Source organism: Scleropages formosus, chromosome 24, assembly GCF_900964775.1.
Source record: "Scleropages formosus chromosome 24, fSclFor1.1, whole genome shotgun sequence".
Taxonomy (NCBI): Eukaryota; Metazoa; Chordata; class Actinopteri; order Osteoglossiformes; family Osteoglossidae; genus Scleropages; species Scleropages formosus.
The window spans coordinates 20,263,061-20,284,714 of record NC_041829.1 but is presented as its reverse complement, the minus strand read 5'-3'; the positions used below and the strand labels follow the sequence as shown (position 1 = coordinate 20,284,714).

General features: G+C 44.9%; 1 long non-coding RNA gene across 1 annotated transcript in view; it reads left to right on the top strand.

Annotated features, from left to right (window-relative positions):
* Positions 1 to 21,654, top strand: part of LOC114909443 (uncharacterized) — a 107,424-nt gene that overhangs the window by 31,664 nt on the left and 54,106 nt on the right. Inside the window, exon 2 of the long non-coding RNA XR_003797319.1 lies at positions 1,925 to 2,031. This is a non-coding gene — a long non-coding RNA (uncharacterized LOC114909443). The remainder of the gene's footprint in view (positions 1 to 1,924; positions 2,032 to 21,654) is intronic.

Below are 21,654 nucleotides of genomic sequence, written 5' to 3'. Positions count from 1 at the left end.
AAAAACTTGTTTGTCTTCCCAAGGTGCACGGGCTTCCTCTTCTGAAGCAGACGGCGCGCATGACACTTTTCGACACTCTTCTCGATAGTGATTTGGCATCCAGGCAGTATCAAAGGGGAGATCTTTCACATGCAATTATGGCACAAAATAAAGGTGATGAAGAGTGGTGGTGTACAAAGCAGAGTAAAGGATCAGAAGGGCTGTAATGAAAGCTGATTAAAATAAAGGGGCTGCAGACTCAGCTCTGGGAATTCCACGACTCGCCCTGGACGTTGGACTGTACAAGAAGGGACGTCGGTGCTCGCGCACGGTTCTGTGCATCGCACGCACTCGCACTCTCGCTCCGATGGAGCACTGCTCGTGCGTAGCACTCACATTTACATCCACTCATTTAGTAGACGCTTCTTAAAGAGAAGTGCGGGAAGGGATTCCGCAGTTCCGAGCGAGAGAGGGAGCTCATTCCACCACGCCAGAGCCGAAACCGAGAACCTATGGACTTCTGATTTTGGACGGTTCTCCGAGTGAGACCCCCAACCAGCCAGAGGTGGAGGAACGTAGTGCTCCTGCTGGAGCTGTAGGGAATATCATCATCGAGTCTGGCAATCAGAGTCAACGGAGCAATATTGATTAATCCCATAACCCCCATGATGTGTAGGACAGTGCAAGGTGGTGCAGTGGGTAGCGCTGGTGCTCCATCCGCACCCCCCGGACCGTGCCATTCAGTGGTTTGGTCGCCCGCTCAGTCGGTGCGAAGTGAACATGTTGGCGCGGTGTTCATGTGTGTTTCCTCCCACAGTCCAGCGACATGTTTTGGGTGAACTAGTGGCTTTAAATTGCTTACAGTGTGTGTGTGTGTGTGTGTGTGTGTGTGTGTGTGTGTGTGTGTGTGTGTGTGTACGGTTGCTTTTTTGTACAGTTGGGTGAATGATTGTAGGGAGTTTAGAGTACGGTAATATTTCTGGTGTTGAAAGTCACCTCGCACACAGAGGTCAGCTAAATACTAGCAATAATAATAACAATAGTAATAATAATGATTTAAGAGGGTCAGCAGATGTCGCAGTATTTCTGTTACGGTCATATCTTCACAATTGTTGTTGGTTTGAAAAAGATTTTTAAAAAAAAGTTGATGCCTGAATAGCATGAAATCCTCAGAGCAATTGTCAGAACAATAAAGGCACAAATAGATGTATTTTGAGAGAAGAGGCAATATGTATCATTTGATGGACAGTTCTGCATTGTAACTCGTCCAGCTGTGTGTAGCAACTCTAAGGTAAAATATTGTAATCTCTAAATGCATATAAAGAGCCTCAAAAATGTATGTTAAAGGGTTTTTTTTTTTTTTTCTTTTGAGAAATTTTGGAGGCCCTACGTGTGTAAGGGACCATTCCAAAAGTGTCGAAAGAGAAAACATTTAGCACAACTTTGATGTTGCTGTCATGATTACTGCAGACACCCCAACTCATCAGGCTGGTGTTCTGGAACAACCCAGACTCCCCCTGTAGTGCTCCCACCCCCCACCCAAGAGAGACACATATTTTGGTTGATAGAAAAGATAATTGTATTTGAGCTCTACAGCTGACAAGTCAAATTAATTCTTGGTCTTTAAAACGAATGATGTGTGCCAACATTTGGGAGAATTCAGTTTCAGTTTGCTCATGGGTATCCGTGTGCGCAGCTTCATTGGTGGCAGTGGTGGGGTCTACTGGGGGGGGTCTCCAAAACTTTTGGCCAGCAGTCTGCACGCACTAGACTGGGTGATTTATGTAAAAAAAAAAAAAGAAAAAAGATGCTTTGCCAAAATGATAGACTTCCATGGTTGTTTTCCTCCTCTGGTGGAAGGAGGAGCTTTTTCGGGAATGATAAATGAAGCTAGACGAGGCTTGTTAGTATTCTGACTTTGACGACGGCTCTCTAATTGTTGCAGTGCCCTGCTGAGCAGCGTCCTGGATGCTGTCCTGGAACGTCAACATGATGCTGCTGTTCCGCTCTCAAAAGGGATGCGTCTCCTCTCTGGTGCTCTCCTCGCAGCAGGTGAGTGAAGCAAATGCTGCCCCCTTTCGCAGAGGCCCAGGTCCAGAGCCCGGTCTGTCCTAAAAGACTCGGAGCGGTCGCTGGGATGACAAGCGGCGTCTAGTCAAATGCCACTAATACCAACCACTCGCTAGAGTAGTGGTCTCTCAGTGCCGTCTTCCATGCATGAATTCAGGTGTGCAAACACAGGGAGGTGCAGGTAGGCTCCGCAAACCCTGACGTGGAATCAAAGCCAAACTGCAAGCGGCTCAAGACTCATGAGGCACCAGCTTGAGCCGCTGTACCGCTGTGCCCCCATCTCCCATTTGTTGAGAAGTAGCCCATTGATGCCCATTAACTTTGTAGCCAAGGCTTTTTCTTGTTTTGGGCAGCGAGTGGCATCGTGCTTCCAGCTGTTGCCTGACCCAGGTTCGAATCCGACCTCCCTCCGTACTACACTTGAGCAATGTACTTGTCCTGAACTGAAACGCTACAGATGATCCGGCTGTGTAAATGGGGAAATCGGTGCAAGGAGCTGAACGCTCTCACTTTGAGCAAAAGTGTCATCCCAGAAATAAACGTAAATGTAACGTCACAGACTCAGCAAACGCATGTGGCTTTAAACCGGTCCGATGTTGGTGAGTGACAGGTGAGGTGAATGTACCGCGGTGTCGTGGGCCACAGCACCTATTAGACATTGAATGTATTCCTGCCTAAAGTGACTCTATATAGAGAACATAAACATGGTAGGTTGTGTGTTTATTTTTTCTCTTCATATCAGGTAACGTATTCTTGTCATGCAGGAATAATAAGGATCTAGAAGAGTCTGAAGGGGCCCCTAGTTGGACTGAATTGCCTTAGTCTCAGCAGTGCACGTCCTACCTTCTGCAGAGAAAAAAAGGACCAAAAGCTTAAATTACTGAGTTAAAAAAACATGGAAACGTAAGGCTGTTTAAAAAATAACCCTAAAATCATTAATTTGGTAAAATAGGATGTTTTCCTTCACCTTTGCTTTTTCACTCTTGGTTAAAGAAGAAACCCCTCTTGAATGGGTGCTTTTTCTTTCATAAAATGTAATGGAGAATCTATTTTGTTTTTGTTCGCCTAACAGGACTGACAAACATTTCGCTTTTTCTAGTCGTTTGTACAAGGAATAATGTACAAATACCCCGTTTTAATCTGTCCTTGCGCTACCGTATGTCTAAATTACTTAAACTCTCTGAAAGCAAGAAACAGACTGTTTTATTCTGTTTTTTGCAGTGTCTCAAAAATAAGGAAATGAGAATTTAAGACGCAAATATTTCATATACAGAAGACGTTAAGAATTTTTTCACAATATTAGCACATGTTTCAGAAGTGATGAGCTGAAATTACAACATTTCCTTTACAAAACCTGTCCAGGTTCATTATTTTTACTTCTTCTTGTTCTTAATGAATTATCTTGCTTGTTCTTATCGCTGACATAGCTGTTCCCTTGAAGACGCCGAGTCGGTTTTCTGTTAAACTGCAGTACACATCTGGAGCTCTTGGTAAAACTACATTTTGTGGTTTGAAACAAAAAGTGCACAAAACAAGCATTGTTTAGTCCGCAGTGTTTTTACAATTTTTTTATTTAATATATTTTTCCGTAACAAGCAGCTCCACCGCCCCCAGCCCGTGCCAGGTGAGAACCACGAACAGATATAAGCAGGCCTGCTCAAGAACGCGTCTTCAAGGGCAAACCTGAACGTTGCCGAGGACTGGTGGAGCCCTTACTGGATGTCACAGAATGCGGCTAATTGGCGGTGATTAGTTTCCTTCAAAGCCGATTCTGTGCATTTTTTTGTTTCGTTTTGTTTTTAAATGTATAAAATCGTATTTGTTCTGCGTAATCCCGGGCAGCACTGAACTTTCATCCCCTTGAAGAGATCAGCAGGAAAGAGCTCTGTCGACCAGGCCGGCCCCGGCCGCACATCGTCGGCTCAGCTATGCCCTTCGGAGGGATTTAGAGACTGTTGTTGTGACTAATACTTTGTGGATTTCGTGCTATTCAGGCGTCACCTACCAGCTCTATTTTGTAAGGGTGTGATAGACTGAAATGAGTGTGTTCACTGTGCTACAGGTGTAACTCATACCAAAGAAGTGATAGCTCACAGACGGCAATCTGTGTGTGTGTGTGTGTGTGTGTGTGTGTGTGTGTGTGTGTGTGTTTTCCTTCACTCTTCTTTGATCCGGCTACTGGCTCTAACATGCAGTAAATTAATTATAAAAATAAAATACTTAAAGGGGAAAATGAAAATATGTGCAGTTTCCTTTAGGATGTATGTATCTACAATTAGTCGTAATCATGCCAATTCCATGAAAAAAAATGGTAGAGCAACAAATTCTATGCACTGAACTGTATTCTGAGCTCAGGTGTTTTCACATTTTTTTTTTATAGTGTGGCAAAAAAGCACTTCCTCTGCTGCTCTCTTTTCTAGAGTGAACGTCACCATGAGGAATTTGGGGTTATATGCTGTAACCTCAGAGCATGCCTTGCTACACCAGCAGCCCCTTACTATCCTTCTCAAAAGCAGACACTGTAGTACAGTCAGCTGTGATGTCAGCAAGTCGATGTTCAGAGGGAGTTTATTTTATTTCTTTATTTTTTGGCATCTCAGTCTAGAGAACACAGAGGGAAAATATCCAGACTCCTCAACAAATGGCTCCATTCCGCTCACCTGTACATGTTCGAGAGGAATGAACGCAGTCTGGTAGGCCACAGCTGGTGGCATGGTGCTTGGAGGCGTTGCAGGTTTGAATCTGACCTCCCACTGTAGTGCCCTCGAGCAATTGATGTACTTTCCCTCAATTGCGTGAGTTAAAAAAAAAAAAAAACCCTAGTTGTAAAAATTCTTAATGCCTGATAATTGTAGGTAGCTGTACCACCGTAAATCACTTTGGAGAAAAGCATCAGCTAAATAAAAAAAATAAAAAAAAGAATAATTCCACATATATACAGTGGATGTACATGTACTTTTTCTGATCATTCACTCCACAATGACTTGTACCAATCAGTGTGACCAGGACCGTGATTTACTATGCTGAAAAATTAACACGGTTAATTACGTCTGTAGACTTAATTAGATAGTGCAAATTACTCTAAACAAAGATCGTCAATAGTGCTACGTTGGAGAAAGTATTCTATCCTTCTTGAACCCGACCCAAAAACGTAACAGGGAACCAACCATCTTGTTGACTGTGCCTTTGCGCACCCTCCTGTTGGCAGCCATGGACTGCTGGTGTCCACATGGAGGCACCTGGGAGGGAGAGATAACTATATACACTGTTATTATTATTCAAGTTGTACATGTCTTTAAAGTAGTATTCAAAGAGGAAAATAGTTTTTTAACGTCCTCGTTGTTCTTGAAGGACTTTCACGATTCTTCAGCAAGTAGTAGTTAGTGGTGGAAATATTAGTGGTATTAATCATTCTAGCTAATTATCCGTGTATAAGAAAAATCTTTTTCTACATAAATGTAAAAAATGGCCAAAATATCTTGTAATATTTTTCAAGTCCATTACACTTTTATATTCAGTGTAGAATATGTTAATCAATATTTCTGAAAATCTAAATGAGCTGTAACTAACCACCTACTGATAGAGTTGTACCTGCCAAAAAGACCAAGTCGGAGCACAGTTTCTCCACTGTTGCACTGTTGTATCGTATTGTTATTTGGAGCTGCTTAAAAGCATATGAAAGGCTTTTTTTGAGAACTTAGAGTAAACGAAGGGTTATTCCTTCCCATTTATTGCACCCATATCTTGTGCTCATAAAAACTGTAAGTGGAATGCTTGCTGTCAGTGCTAGGTCAGCTCTGGGTAAATGTTTGCTTAGAGATAAAGTGTGTTTGAAGAGCTGCTCCAGATGCTTTCATGTAGCTATCCTCCGTGGAATGTGACCGATAAAGCTTGTTGATGACCGCCACTCGTAGTAATACCGCGTTGTTCGGTTACACGGTAATTCACTTCTTATATTCATAACATTCCGTTTCGATGATTTGTAAATATGACCTTCAGGAGGAACCACGCTCCGGGTTTTGTACGATGGTGTTGGTGAGTACATTAATTTGCCGTATCATCAAGAAAGTGCGGTTTGAAAAAGTGTGCTCTTTTTAAATTATGATCGTCTGAAAGCCTCCCGTAAATGAGATTTGTCACATTCGTAATTAATTTAATCTTTCATGAAACGTTCAGTAGCGCATTACATTTTGCCTGTTGTTTGCAGTCATTTTTAGTGTTTTACCGCACATTGTCACTGTCCAGCCCAACATGGACAAGAGAGGATACATCCACATAGTTCCCACCAGGTGGGAAGTAGCCAGGCAACTTGAGACTCACAAGAAGAAGTGTGTGTCGAATAAGTGTCCCGAACACGTGCGTCGCGCACCGCTCTGTGTGAAGGCCTTTGCTGGCCCTTGGAGGTGGTGTACGGTGCTTTCCCCGGATGACGCGCCGTAAAATACAATTAGCGCTCGGTTAAGGTTTCTTTTGTTCCTAAAGTTGTCGTTTCTCAAGTCTTTGCCCTCCTTTACTGTCTTCTGGTGTTTGTAGCCAAAATTGTATAACCTCAAATGATTTTGCCTGCTCTTTAAGTCATAGTTGTTACTGATATTGAGAGTTTTTTCACATTTTCTTAATGAGGAGGAGCTTCACGAGTGCTGTCATCACCTCACAGCTCTGCGGTTGTGGGTTCGAACGTGGGCCCAGTTTCTGCGCTGTAGGCCGTGATGTTCGTATAACCGGGACCTGCATGTACAGGTAGCAGAGGTGAGACTGCGGTGAGTGTGTCCTGCTACGGATGGGCAGCCTTTCCACAGAATATTCCACTTGAAGCCCTTTCCTTTCCAGAGCACCATGGCCCCATGTCAACGCGCATCCGTTGGAATAACTGGATGGTATGAATGAAGAAAAAGTACGTGTGCTTGACCGCCGGTGCTCTTTACTGCAGTGGACGGCAACCGCTGTCACTGGTACTAGTGGTTCCACTGGTGCTGATAGTAGACCATCCAACAGTACACTTACTGCTAGTTTTACTCGTAGCAGCATCCCCTACTATGAATTTTGTGGTCACAGTTAAGTAAAGGAGGAACGCTACAGAAGAATATGCAGAGAAGGAGGACGTGTTCAAGTCTGAAATCTAGTTTGTTCTTTAAGTGTTATAAACTTTCGTTTGTCTGGAATGGGAATTTGACACGTTAATCTAATTTGACTGAACTGCATCCCTCGTTTTTGTGTATGGTGACTCGTAATGCATATTTCTTTAACTTAGAGAAGTGTTTACTTGTGTCGTTTTTTAATTCATGTGTATGTTCTTGAAAAGACGCAGGAAAACTAGACCTGTGGTGGGAAATGAACTTCTCCGTTACCGACTTTGAATGCGTGCAGCGTATCAAGGAGTTAGACTCTGAGGTCTGTCTCTTGTACAATATTATAATGAATAGGTTCATAAAAGGAAGTAGTTTAATTATAGTTCAATTTCCCTGGATTGATATTAAGCAAGTGTTCTTCAATTGAATGTGAATTCTACTAATAGTCATATGTGTAAATTAACTTGTTTAAATGATATTTTACAGCCCATTGATAGAATTACTGCTGGGGGCAATGCAGTGATAGACTGACAAAGGCCATGCAAGAATTATCATAAACTATTAGCTTGTTTGCAGAGGGTTTTATGTTAATCTTTTAGCACTTAAGTACCCTGCTATTAACATATCAGGGGAAGCTGCCTCCCAGCAAAAGCATGCAAATTACGAGGGGCCTACTTACAAAAAAGCCATTCACATGAAAAGTTAAAAAATGTGTGGATTTGGAATGGAGGGTGAAATCATTTATACATGAATTTAAGGAAGTGTAATGATTATATTGTCACTGCTGGGATTTGCCACAACTTCTGGTTTCTTACCGCTCCAGGCTACCGCAACACACTAACGTTGAGATTTTGTTAATTGTATTGCGGGGAGTTTATTTCTGTTAGCCGCGGTGTTTCCGAGCAATTGTTTCACTGAAGGGACGAATGGCAGCATGAGGAGAGACGAGGGTACATACGGTACGGCCGAGGAGGATGCTGGGACAGATGGGCTCCTTTGGAAATTATTGCACTACATCCTTTAGATTTTTTCCATTGCTCAATTATTTATGGCCCAGTGGAAGTTCCATTAAGATGTGCTAGCACCACTGAAATGAAATGTTGAGAGTGCAGATTAAAATCTACGGATTTGTCTTTATTTTGGTTTATGTGGCGAGCCGAACAGTCTGTTATCTATATTTTTATGTGCTAAAATCGCACAACTGGGCTTTGCCCATTAGGGAACTTGCAGTGCTCCTACACCGTGATGAAATTTGCAAATGTTCTCCTATGATGCCCATCTCAGAGTACTTATGGACAAGAACGTTATGTGATTGAAACAGTACCGGTTTAAAGTTTGGGTTTACCTGCTGGTGCTGCGCTGGATGTGAAGCTGTTATTAGCGCAACGGGTGACTTGAGGAATCCAAGACTTAGAGAGACCATTTTTTCCCCCCCATGACTTCACACATTCTCAATAATAAAAGTGTGTTTATAGCCAGTCTGCGCAGACTTTTGGCTGGTACTGGGCGGCACGTATCGGCAAATAGCCTTTTTTTCTGCTCTGCTCAATATGTTCTCAATAGATACACAGAGTTTGGTTTGCAAGAACCTCGTGAAGTCTCGATCATACACTGAGCAGAGTTCCTGTAGGGATGATGCTTTGTGAACCTTTCTGCTCTAAGTTTTGTGATATACTTTGAAAAAAGTGTACAAAAAACAAACTTTAACTCTCACCTATCCCTGCATATCAGCCACTGAGAGCAGCGGGATGCGAATCACGTCGCCCAACCTGTAGCGTAGAAATGTGCTTAAATAAATACATCACTGCACCATATGTTTGATTTGGTGACGGACTTAATTTCGCCGCTGCCAGAGATCTGTTCCCGTCCGAAGGCCTGCCAGATGCGTCCTTTGAATCGCCTGCTCTGATTTATGCTCGATGGAAAGGACGAGGCGCCAGACATACTGTTTGCAGACCAAGCCCGGCAGATGCCTTTGTATTGGCGTTCGGTGCCACAATAGGCAAGAGGGTTCACTTCCTATTTAGCTGAAGCCCTCTTTCCTGCCAAAAGCCTTCAGAGGGATTGTTGTGCAGTGTAAATATGTCCACGAAATATTGCTGGTGCCCAAACAGGAAAATAAAACACTTTGGGGTTCGGGAGTTCTTTGTGTAAATAAGGGAGCTCTCCGGAGACGAAGGCAGACAGGGCCCAAAGTCTGATGAACACTTTGCCTTCAGCCTGAATTCCTACGTGTCACTTCCCATAACTTATGGCACACTATTACAAAGCTACTGATATCATAAATTAAGCTGATGGACAGAATTATACCCTGCACTTCCTACCCTCCCCAATGACGCACACTAGCTTAGTGCTCCTTGACAGTTGCTGTGATTTAGCACCGGGCCAGAGGACCAGGGGAGACTGAAAACATTCACATGAAGGCAGGGGCTCATACTGGCTCTTAGCCTAGTTTATAAAGCCGCTCTTAATTCACCACAAATGTGTCACCATTACAGGGCGTAAAGGAGCACGGATAACAAATAGTGTCTAATTTATTAGGCAACGCAAGAATGTTTCGGAGCGCCTCCGATGGGCTTCTGTGACACGGGATCGTCGGAGAGAAAGCTAACTTGACCGAAGATGTACTTTACAGACATAGTAGAAACAGATGCCTCGTCCCTTGGCTTGTCACGAGTGGAGATAAACAAAAAAACGAAGACGAGGGTCCTGGCAAACATTGCTCTAATTTATCTCACTGAAGGACAGATTCAAGAGTAATTGAAGTACAACCAATTCGTTATGCTTAATCAGAGGAGAGACTGCGAGAACGATAAACAATGAATCACAGCGCAGTATGAAGAAATGCATTCAATCGAAGGAAGGGGAGCGCATTTTATTCCATTAAATCCAAATGCATCTGTACTAAAATAAAACTTGTATAAATTAAACTAAAATGTTAAATGTGTCTCAGCAAGAAGCCCTCTCTTTGCATGTGGAGTGAACTCCTACATTTTAAAGAGGAATTTTCTGTAATACAAAATACATCCTGACACAAACTGAGCTTCTCCTCTTGGGGAGAAAAGTTTCGGGCATTTTTTGTCTTTTGAAAGATATTGCGGAAGCACTTAATAAAACATAAAATAACTCCGTGCATTAATCATAAATGTCTCGTATATTCTTTTCATTCACATTTAACTAGATTAGAAGATAAAACATTAATTTCATAAGGAAATATCTTTATAATTGTGTTCTTTGTTAGTAGAACCAATGCTGGTAATATTTTAGACCAGAACAAACAATGCACAGTTAACTAAGGTATGCAATATGAAGTTACTATGTGCAAATATTAAGAAGAGTATTGACGAGAAATGTGTAAAGATGGTAAACTGTTAAGTGGTTTGCTACTGGGACAGATCACCCCCACCCGGTGTAATTTGTGTGCTCTTTGCTAATAGTTTTATCATTTTTATTTAGTTACAGCTGAAAGGCAAACGGCACACGGTCTTCCCATGAAATGCAGGTAGCTGAGGTGGGGGTGGCACTAGCCATTGTAGTTTTAAAATTAATGATGACTCCTTGTGGTGCCCACTCAGAGCTTGGTTTTTGTCGGATCCCTTTGGCGCACATGCTCATCGCGCCCCTGTAGAGTGCGTTACGTGGCCGCTGCGAGCTCCTGAAAAGCACCCACTCGGAGCCACTCCTCTGCACAGGCTTACACAAGCCCCTTTTGTAAGTGTTCCCTACAAACTCCTTTGTCCACCCCGAGTGTTAGTGCTCGCTATTCCGTCTCGAGAACAAAAGAGGCGCGGGGCACTTTGCGCCCACCTGCTTCTGTAAGGAGGGGCCAGTCCAAGTGATGTCTGGGGAGAGGACTTTGAAGGACAAGCCTGTGTTTTGGTACGGTAATTAGTACCAACAGTCTAATTATTCACCCTTTTCAACTAAAGGGTTATTTAGTTAATTCTGGCTACGGCTATTGAAATATCGTATTTGATTTTGGATAATATTTCAAGGTTCTGTTTCAAAGGGAAGAATATTGCGAGTTGCAAGTGGATTCGGAACGGAGAAGTTTTAGTCTGTTCTGTAACTTGACGTTTCTTGCCCAAGTGTTGCTTTCGAATTTAGTTTCGATTATTCACTCACGCTAATAAAATGCTTTATTTTACTTGCTGAGGAAGTTACAGAAAACGCCAAGGGCCTAGGCCAAAAGTTACACGGTGGTGGTTTTTCTCACACTAAATGTGCATTGAGGAACCTGCGTTGAACATAGCTGTATTGTTACGTTGACAGATTTCTGTTCGTGTGAATATCCTTTAAGCGAGTTTGTCAGCAGCTAATCTTTGGTGAGACTCCGCTGTAGATATTAGTGCGTCCGTTAGTGTAAAAGGTGAAAATTATTCATTAAACTGACCCGCAGTATATTCAGTAACTGGAAAATTGCCTCGCGGTTCTATTTAGTTTGTCGATGTGATCATGAGTAAATTTTTAACATAATTAATTGCCCGTTTCTGTTGACAAGAAATTTATGCGGTAATAATTTGCTTGAAATAGATGCCGACTGTAGGAAATGAGATATCCATCATAGCCTTGTGTTCCACCAGCTGCACAGCGGCTAATATGAAAATATTTCAGGCTGCGACGAGCCTGCTGTTTGTGCAGTCAAGATTATATATACCCACGATCCATTGCCTGCCCGAGAGTCACTCATGGAGGTCTATGATAACAAAGACTTTGTGATTTATGGCCTGCTGTGAAAGCAGAGCTTGATGAGATTAAACAATTTCATAGCACAAGTGTTTCTCGGGACCTGATTTGTAGTTGCGAGCTGATAGTAAATCACGTTTATATATCTGAAAGCATGCTCAGCGAAGGAGTGCAATTACAGTTTAGGACAGCTACTTTTTATTTAATTTTTTTAACCTGCCTTTGTCTCTTTTATTCCCCGGCTGTCGTCAGGCCGCTCACCTTCAGGAGTCCTTCTCCTGCAAGGTGGAGGTGATGAACTGACTGCTGAGGCCTTCCCGTTATCGGCGCTTTCCAGTCGAACAAGAAACGCTGCCGCAGACCGTATCGGCAAACCTCGAATTTCACACCAGAATAGTCCGGCGCTTCTGTGTTATTATTCCGAAACAAAAGCATGAAGGATGCGGGTCCCCTATTGTGGACGTTGATTGCGTAATCGATGCGTCATTGATTTCTGGACACGATCGGCCGCACGTATTGATAGCGTGACTCATCGTTTTGATGCTGACCAAAATGACCAAACTGTCCTTTGTTCCCACAGGGCTTCACTGACTGCGCGGAATGCTTATTATATGGTGCACAATCACGAGAGCAGAAAAGACGCCGTGTGTTTTCTGCTAGCTTTGAACGACCGGCGCTGTAAATCTTCGCTCGAGTATTTAAGGGATCTGAGCCTGGCAGCCGTAAAGTATGTTAAACACGTTCGTTATTACGATCCGAAAGGCCCGCTGAAAATGTTCAGATTTGTCTTAAGTTCCAAAAGTAGACACGCCATTTAATTTACCGCGAGAGGAAGAAGTAACACGTTTTCCGAAAGGATAATCGTCGACAGCTCTGCGCTTCAGCGAGTATCGCCGCTTAAACATGGCGGCGCTGGCGTGGTAGAAATAATCCGTCTCCATAAAATCAGCACTTGTCACCGTTTTCCCCCAATACAGTTTCTCCAGGCTCTCTTAACCTGTGGTCCATGAACCCTCTGGGTGTCTGTGGATGGGCTTCGGGGGCGTCATAATGCGCTGGCATGCACTGAAAATAAGACTGGCCGAACAAGTTAAAATACTACTACTACGCTGTTATCATCCGTCGCATAATTCTCCGTGAAGGCTTCCTGTTTCCGTGAAACGAATTCTTTCCGGTGTTTTAACTCAATTTATTTTTGGACATTTTTCTTTGACAGCGTTCGTAGTTTTCACCAGGTTCTCAAAGGGCCCTGTGGCCAAAGAAAGTTTAAGAACCTCTGCCTGAAACGGTCCTTAGCGCGTGCGTGCGTGCGTGCGTGCGTGCGTGCGTGAGGGCGAGAGCGAGAGCGCACTGTGCCGGGCGCGTCCTCTAGTACACCTCGTGATACGTCGTCCTGCTTGGACCTCCTCCAGATCGCAGTGGCTCTGATTGCACGAGCGCTTTCTTGTAAGATGCATTGATGGATGATGTTCGGCCCCGCGTCCTGTTACACGCGCCTCGCCACGTGAACCTTTCCCAGTTATCTCAACTTGTTACGCAATATGAGGCGCGTTGAACCCCTGCTGAGCAAAACTTGCTTTTCATGCTTTTCAAAAGTCCTCCCTTCAGACTCCGACTGCAGCCTCGGACCGCGTGGCAGGCTGTGCCGCTTTGGAAGGCGGCTGTCACCAGCGTGTCAGCGCAGGGGAAAAGTGCCCCAGCTCGAACCAGTGCGTAGCGTTACAGTATTATAATGATGTAGTACCACACAATGGATCCAGTAATCACAGCTGTTACTGTGTGTGTGTGTGCATGTGTGTGCGTGTGTGTGCGCGTGTGTGTGTGTGAGCGAGCACGTTTCAGTCCACATCCACCCCGAGCACATCAGCTATTCAGAAGAAAGCTCATTATTTAGACACCTCAGCTTTTCCTTCACGTTCTCCGAGTCACAATTACTTTTCGTCTCTGCTGTGATCTTGGTAGCTAAAGACGACAGAGTACGGAAAACAGGAGTCTTCATAGGAGGGCGAAGTCAAATGTACACTTCAAAGACGAGTATTCCGAGTTAAGCATTGCTAAGTAACCATCACATTTCACTCGTGTGAAGAACTAATTTCCTTTAAAAGTTCACATGTCACTTCAAAATCTTCCTTGTGAGGCCTCTTCAAATGTCTAGGAGCATCTAATTGGGGGGGAAAGCGTCTCGATAACCAGGTGTGACACTTCTGTTCAGTGAAACCCCAATTAAATATTCTGCACATATGAAAACATTTCTGACAGCAGATTCTGCTTCTGGTGCTTTCAGAGGGCTTCGGCGTATGTCACTGTTTTTGAGGCTGTGTTTGTGTCTGTCTGTCTGTGTGTGTGTGTGTGCGTGTGCGTGTGTGTGCGCGTGTGCGTGTGGGACGTCTTAGCTAGGTGATGCGTACGTAGACGGAAATGTTCCCCCCGTTCCTAGCAACTGTGGCGCAAATAACCATCAGGACGAGGTAAATTACAGTACCGCGGGAAACGTGCGCGTCCGCTGAGACTGAGCGCGAAACTCTGATTGATGATGAGCAACGCTAATCTTTTATTTTTATTAGGCCACGATTGCCAGTGTTTGTTGATTTTTGAAGTTCTTTTACATAAAACACCTTTTTTGTTTTTGTTCGGTCCGCACTTAAAGGTAATAAACATCTGTTCCTTAATAGATAGGGGCAGAAAGCGTTTGTCATCCCGCGCCGTTCCATCATGTTGATGTAAACAACGCCTGCTCCGGGCTCTCGGCACCGTGCTAATTTTGGTCGTTAACGCCTTACCGCCGCAACGTGAAATTTCTCACAAGCGCTTTATGTCTGTTGTTTTCGGCTCGCCATAAAAAACACCACAAGCAGAAAACTGTCAGTGTTTCTTTATTTGTGTGGAGTTTTCAGTGCTCCCCAAGACATGCTGAAAACCAGGAGTTTTTATTTTCAAAGCAAGAAAAAAAATAGTTTGATGTCACTTCTAAGTTCGAACGGCACAAGGCTGGACTTTGAAAGCTGCTCTCCGGCTCGGAGACCCCCTTCTCCCCGACTGTCCGCTTTGCGTTCGCTCATTTATCGGGTGTAGTAAAGCGCAAGGTTTCCAGTCTGCATGGGGGAAATAATTTGAAGGATTCCTTTAAACGCTCGCTCGTGTCAGAGCAGCAGGCGAGACCCTGGCTCTCAAAAGATTCGCATTATTCTGCCCATTACAAACGTCTTTCTTCTGCACACGCCACTGAAGACAATGGAAAGAAATGACATCTCAGAACATGTGCAAATGTAAAAGCTGCGAGAGTTTGCATTCGAGTTGAGTGGTGTGTCAGAGCACAGAAAAAAAGAAATAAAAATAAGTTTTTTTTTTCCCTTCTTTCTAATGTTATCACTTTGTTTTATTATAGTGCAGAATATGCGGTGAAAGTTGGCGGTAACCAAAAGGCCCGACGCAGAGAGAGAATCATGTGTGAGCGGCGGGTAGTCGGGCGACTGGACTTGTTACTCAAAGGTTACTGGTTCAAGTTGTTGGGGACGGTGGCGGTGGGGGAGTCTTGTATTTTCCCTCGAAGCTTCACTTCATACCGCCTTACAGAAACGAGCGGAACATGTGAAGGGCACTGGCGCAAAGTACACTCTGTAAAATAGTAGAACGACGCGTGTGTATAATTTACTAAAATGGAGCCGTTGTGAGTTTTCGCTCTTTAAAATCTTTTTTCGTGCGTCCTTTACGCCTTTAACGACTAAAGACTGTACCGGAGCCTTTCGACAGCCTTTCCTCATCGCTCAACTGAAATTTGCGCAAATGTACGGAGCAAATAAAAATCCTGCAGTGTGTTTGGTGCACAGTGTTATCTCCCTGCATTGCGCTTCCTCCAAGTTTCCAGGCCGGATATTGTCCCCGAAGCACCTCGCGACTCCTAATATTCATTAAAATGTGGTATTTTTCATAATTCGGGCAAATGTTGACTTTTGCACTGTAAGTTAATAACGGCGAAGTAATGAACGATCGGTGGCTCTCGACTCTTCGCGTGCTTTCGAGGAGACGCAGCCTTGCGCTAATATTGAATCTGGTTTTTGTGCAACCGCTGAAGTTAGCGGCTCGAAACGAAACGCGTTCGCCGGAAAGGTCGGAGCTCTTTAAAACCGGGCCTCGCGGTCTGGCCGCCTTGAGCGGCGGGGCGGCCTGTCGGAGCGAAGAGTCGCACAGGAACCGTGCGGAAGCGAACAGCGCTTGAGCGAGTGTGTTTGGCCAGCGAAACAATAGCACTTTCTGCTGCCTCTGATCACCGATCATATGATCTGGACACGGAGGGAAAGTTCACTCTAGCGGAGCGGGTAAATCATTAAATACATGCCTCGTTCCTGCTCGCCTACCGGCTCTCCTGTATATTTTAACTTGGATGCGTGAAACCGTTGCGCTTCACATAATTACCTCTGAAACTTTTTTTTTCCTTTGTTAAATAAGTTTAAGCTCACAACTGTGTCTTCAATATTTGCCTGTCGCTGAAAGTGTATTTCTTAGATCTGAAAGTGTTAAAAAAAAAAAAAAAAAGGCAAAAGTATTTTTTTTTATTTATTTTTTTTTTAAAAAAAGTAATATTTTAAGTTTGGTGCTTCTGTGGTTTCCCTTTCGCTCAGTTTTTCTTCCTTCTTCTTCTTCTCTCCAGCTGCAGGACAACACTGACAGTCCACTTTTAGAAATTTGAGCTCACAGTCAACGCTTCGTCTCCACCAAGTCAATGTGAAGTTTTTCGGTTTCACAAAACAGCAAACAAGTTCTGGGGAAAAGAGTCAAGTGTTTCGACACGATCGAAATTGAATTTGACTTGTCCCGTTGCTCTTGTTATTTTAGCATAACAGTTCATACCGAATGATTTTATCGGTAAAAGGAAACAAAGCGATGCACTCGCGAAGCAGTAAAGCCGAGGTTAATGTTTGCGGAAACTACGAAGTAAAAGTTGTCCAGATTTCTTTGCCGCCGTAATTGACGGTAGCTGTGACCTTAGCGCACCGGAGCACGTTTCTGACATCTTCCGGAAGATTTGCACAGAAGACCGTATGATGCGAGCTGCGTTTTCGAGATAAATGGGCCAAAGAAGCAATGAAAAATAACAAAATAAGACCTACGGCACATCCCTTCACACACAACAGGTACTCACTTCTTCACAGATTAAAAAAGCGAAGAAAAAATAAAGCATATTCTTGATATGAACCCAGAGGGGAAAAAGGCATCAAAAGAAATTTGTATACTAGTCTTTTGCGAGGGAGAAAGAGAGGGGAAAAAGTGGTGGTGGTGTCAAGAGAAAACAAAAAAAAGAGCTTGTATTTGCTAACAATTGCTCTAAGCTACAAAATCCCGTAGAATCCCCAACCGACCCTCAGTGTCGAGTTCCCACTCTTTCACTTTTCCCCCCATCTCCTCTTAAAGGGAAGAAAGTCCTTCTTTCGGGGCTCGTAGGTTGTCGGCTGATGCTTAGCAACAACATTCCTGTGCCGTAAGTAGCAGTAAGCCCCTGGCTGAACCCTTTGATGTGGCTGTCAGGGCAGATTTATTTCGTTTTAGCACATTGTCTACTTGTCCAGATGCATAAGGAGATAAAAAGAAGTGGTGTTTACACTTTTTTTTTCTCCAGCTGTAATTAAATTGTGTTCCTGACGAGTTTGGAGGGACGCGAGGTGCCGGGGTTGGGGGCCCGCGCGCCCGGGCGGTCGGCGGCTCTCGCTCGCTCCGGAAAGCACCGGATGTCGCGGGAAGCCGTCGCGGGAAGCCGTCGCGGGAAGCCGTCCCCGGCCCCCGGTGCCTCGGCCTCCGCGGGGGACCCGCCGTCTCCGAGGGACGCCTTTAAGCGCGGCCTCCCAGCGGAGGCGAGCGTGGCTCGACTCCCCTCGTGCAGTGATTAATATCCAGAGACAGTCGCGAGCACATATGGATTTATTGCTGTTGGAAAAAAAGGAAGAGGCAGAAAAAATTTAAGATCATTGCATGAGGTATATTCCAACAGGAGAGCCATATTTCATTATGACATTTAACAGAGAAATGATTTTCAGACAGCAGATTCCCAAAGGGCCAAATGCTTCTGTGGCATTCTCTGTAAAACCCATTATTATAGATTTCTTGTTCCTTCGCTTGTAAATTCAGAGGCATTATCATAAACTGTGGCGATAACTCACAGTATATAAAGACAATAATGATGTGAGCACCCAGCATATGCCTAAGGCCCCGCAAATTAAAACAATGCTCAGCTTGATGAGCCGCCCGCCGCCTCCTCCGGAGCCTCGAAATAGGTTACGCTGCAGCTCCCCCGTCTGCCCAGAGCGGGGAGTGACGCGGGTGCGCCGGTCATGGGGGGGGTGGGGGTGGGGGTTTGGGTGGGGGGGGGGGGGGGGGCTGTGTGCCAGCTTAATTTAATTAACAGGGTAAAAGCATCTGTCAGACCATTAACCTGCTCAGGCTCCTGTCTCGCCCAGCAAATGTATGTGAGTTTTAGGGGACAGTAAGTGCGCTTAAATAGCCTGCGGCCTAAACAGAGCAAGAGCGCAACGGTGGCCAACGGTCCGCCGCTCGCCGTTGCTGCCGCCGCGTCCGTCATATTTTTGCGCACGTAGGGCTGCGACATCCTGCTTGCGGCTCGCCGTTTCTTTTTTCTTTCTTTTTTGGCGTGCTTCTCCCCCCCCGGTGAAACGTTAACTTCACATTTTCTTTATTTACGCAACACATTTTTTCCTTGCTTTGCTTAGTCAGTCACTGTTACAAGACTTTGAGGACTTTTTAATCACCTGACCGATTAATTGATTTAACATCAAATTTAGTGGTATATTTTATTTCTCTGTCCTTCCTAAACTGTGTACAAAATATAATTTGAATTCTCGGTGTACCTCCTTGCTCTGTAATGATAAAATGTACACTTTTGATTTAATTTAGAGGGATTACGCATAAAAGTAAAGCTAGAAAGTAACTTAGCAGTGTGCTTTGTCACACTAGAGCAATCCCTTTGCCTCATGAGCCACTTTATAGTTTTTACTTTTTTACTTTGTTAATATAGCTCAAATGTAGCTTGCAATTGTGTTGCGTCTATAACGGCACCGTTCGCTTCTCCCGACAGCTTCCAAACGCTTGGGGGGAGGAACAACGTAACACTTTATTCATGTATGTCTGTAAAATATATCGTAGCTGCGATACTGTGTTTTTACCACGCTGAGATTTGCGCTCGAATGGTGGAAAAAGCCGGTGGACTAAGAGACGAGTGGCCCCCGTCGCTCCCGAGAGAAGAGAAAATACGGAGCGAATACTAATGCAAAGGAGGCCTTTCTGCCATTTGTGCGCTCGCCACTCTGAAATCACAGTGAAATAAATCAATTTATAGTGCCCGGAGCGACCCTCGGCTTTTGATTATGTTTGTGTAAAATGTTAAGGGCGGCGATCAAAGCGGCGCCATGTCCGCCAGGCCGTGGAAGGAGAAAGCGCTGATAGCAGCTGGGATTTACATTTAGTTTCCCTTTAACTTTGTTTCGGAGGGATTCCCATTATCAACGGCATCCTCTCTCATCTGGAGGATGGGGGTCATTGAGTAAAGTGAAAAGGGAGAGGGGCTTGGCGGGGGGCTCGGGGAGGGCTCGCGGATTAATCTTCTGAGGAATAAATTGTTTGATCAGCGGACAGAAGGGGGATGGAAATCTCTGATGTTGACAGCGGGCGACTTTCCGAGCGGCGCGTGATTGACGCCGCTGCCGTCCGGCCCGGGGGAGCCAGCGTCCAGTTGTGTTCCGGCATCCTCTGCCTGTGGGTGGTACTGCTAATAATGTGGCAACTGGAAAGATTAATTGTGGACAAGCAGCGGGATTACGAGGGGCTTTGAGGGTCCAAAAGGAGCATTGGTGGGAAAGGCCTCTGATCTGTCAGCCTGAGAGGAAATTAGTCAAGGCAGACTGGAGCTGCTTTTAATAACGCCATTTAGGAAATTAAAGCCAAATGCTGAGAAGATATTGAAGTGAGTAAGCAGGAGGACGTGCTGACGTTCTTAAACCCCCGCGTTCGCCTGGCCACGCCTCGCTGCGCAAAGAGTTAAAGTATTTTACGTGCTTCATTTTAATGCTCCTTGTGTAAAAGTGCTCTGTTTATGTCCTCACAATAAAGGCAGATGAGAGCATATTTCGGATGCTTCGGAGCTCTACTCTTGTAGCGCTTATTCAGAGGAAAACGTGGCACAGTTCTGCGGTCCGCACACGCCTCGGGACACGCACTCGGGTGCACGCTCAGCGGTAAAAATAGAGCGGGGCGTTTGGCGGATCGGTGCTTCTCGTGCCACCTGTTGGATCGTTGACACATAGCAGCGCATTAGGAGCGTCGATCACAGCTGCCGCCTGACCTTGCGCTGACCTCTAACTCGCTTCGCGGCGCAACGGCGGCCGGGCTTCTCCCCGGCCTTCTCCTAACCTGGGCCGTGGGTTACGGCAGCCTCGGCTCTTCGAAAGCTGTCTTTGTACATGGAGCGATGAAGAAAGTGGCGTCCCTGCAAGTGCTCTGCTGTTTTCATAATGTTTACGACATCAGTCATGGATACAAAATAAAGCTCCCCTCCTTTCCTCTTATTCCTTCTCGCTCTCTCTCTCTGTCTCTCAATAAAAGTATCATAGAATGTTTTTTCTTTGATTATACACATTTATAATCTTTATCGCCTTCTCGTTGCATCTCAACCTTTCCGACGTGCTACACAGCCAAGTAAAAATTGATACGACCTTGATATATGTCATCCTGCATTTATCAGTGTGGCGTAAAGCTTGCATGCAAATAGCAGCGGAACAAAATGTGTGGGAGACAAGTGACAAGTTTCATTATCATCTCTTTGTGTTATTTATAATTTTATCTTCATACATATGTTAGTTGCATTTTCCGACCAACTTTTTCTGAGTTTCCTGGACTGATTTGTGGGCGACTTCCCTGCGCCAAGTGCTAATGGTGGCAACTTCTCTTCGGGGGCTTTTTTGTGCTCTGTTTTGCATCGCGTCCTGATCGCTCTGCTTATCTGACGAAGCCTCCACTTTATTGCCTTCTCTCCATTGGTGCCCAAAAACCCGCTTAACGTTATTTGTCAGGGTAATGAGTTTCTCTCGTAAGCGCACAACTTTGGAGCCAAACGCTGCGGTCGGTAATAACAAAATGAAAATGTCAGAGATCTCCGAGATCTTTGTAGGCACCCGAGCTTTCGTACATCTAGATGGAATTTCAAAATTAAAAACAGTCTTTGCTCAGGCCTGTGCTTGGAAATGCAATATAGAGCATGAGGAACGCCTCCAACCTGAAAGATTCCTTATCTCCTGAATGACGCAAGATGGCCATTACGCTTTTCTCTTGACCAGCGATTCCCACATGACTTCACTGAGTCGTGGGTAAAGGGCGGCTAAATGGATGCAAGATGGTTCGCCCGCAAAACGTCCTTAGACGGACCTCCGGGTTCATTCCGAAGCCCGGCAGGCACGGTGAGGGCGGGTAGAAAGGGGCCACAGTTTGCGAAACTACACGCTCTTCCGCTGCTAGGAAATCGGTCTTCGACTTGACGGTGGAGCCGGACACGTTAATCGGTGGAATGTCGGTTCGCCGTTCCTGTGGACGGACTTCTTTGAGCCCGAGCCAAAAGGTGTTTTTTTTCCTACTTCTTGTTTTCCGTGACGCGTTAATACTGCCGCTCTCGTTATTATTGTTGTGTTGTTATTACATGCTTACTGTATCTTATATTTTTAGCTGGGCCCCCTGCAGAATGCCCACAAGATTTTTCAGCCTCTAAGTATGTTGGCAGTGTGCCGTGCACCCCGGTAGTACTCGCACCGAGCTCGACACCTACTTTGAAACCCTTTTTTGTTCACTGTCGATA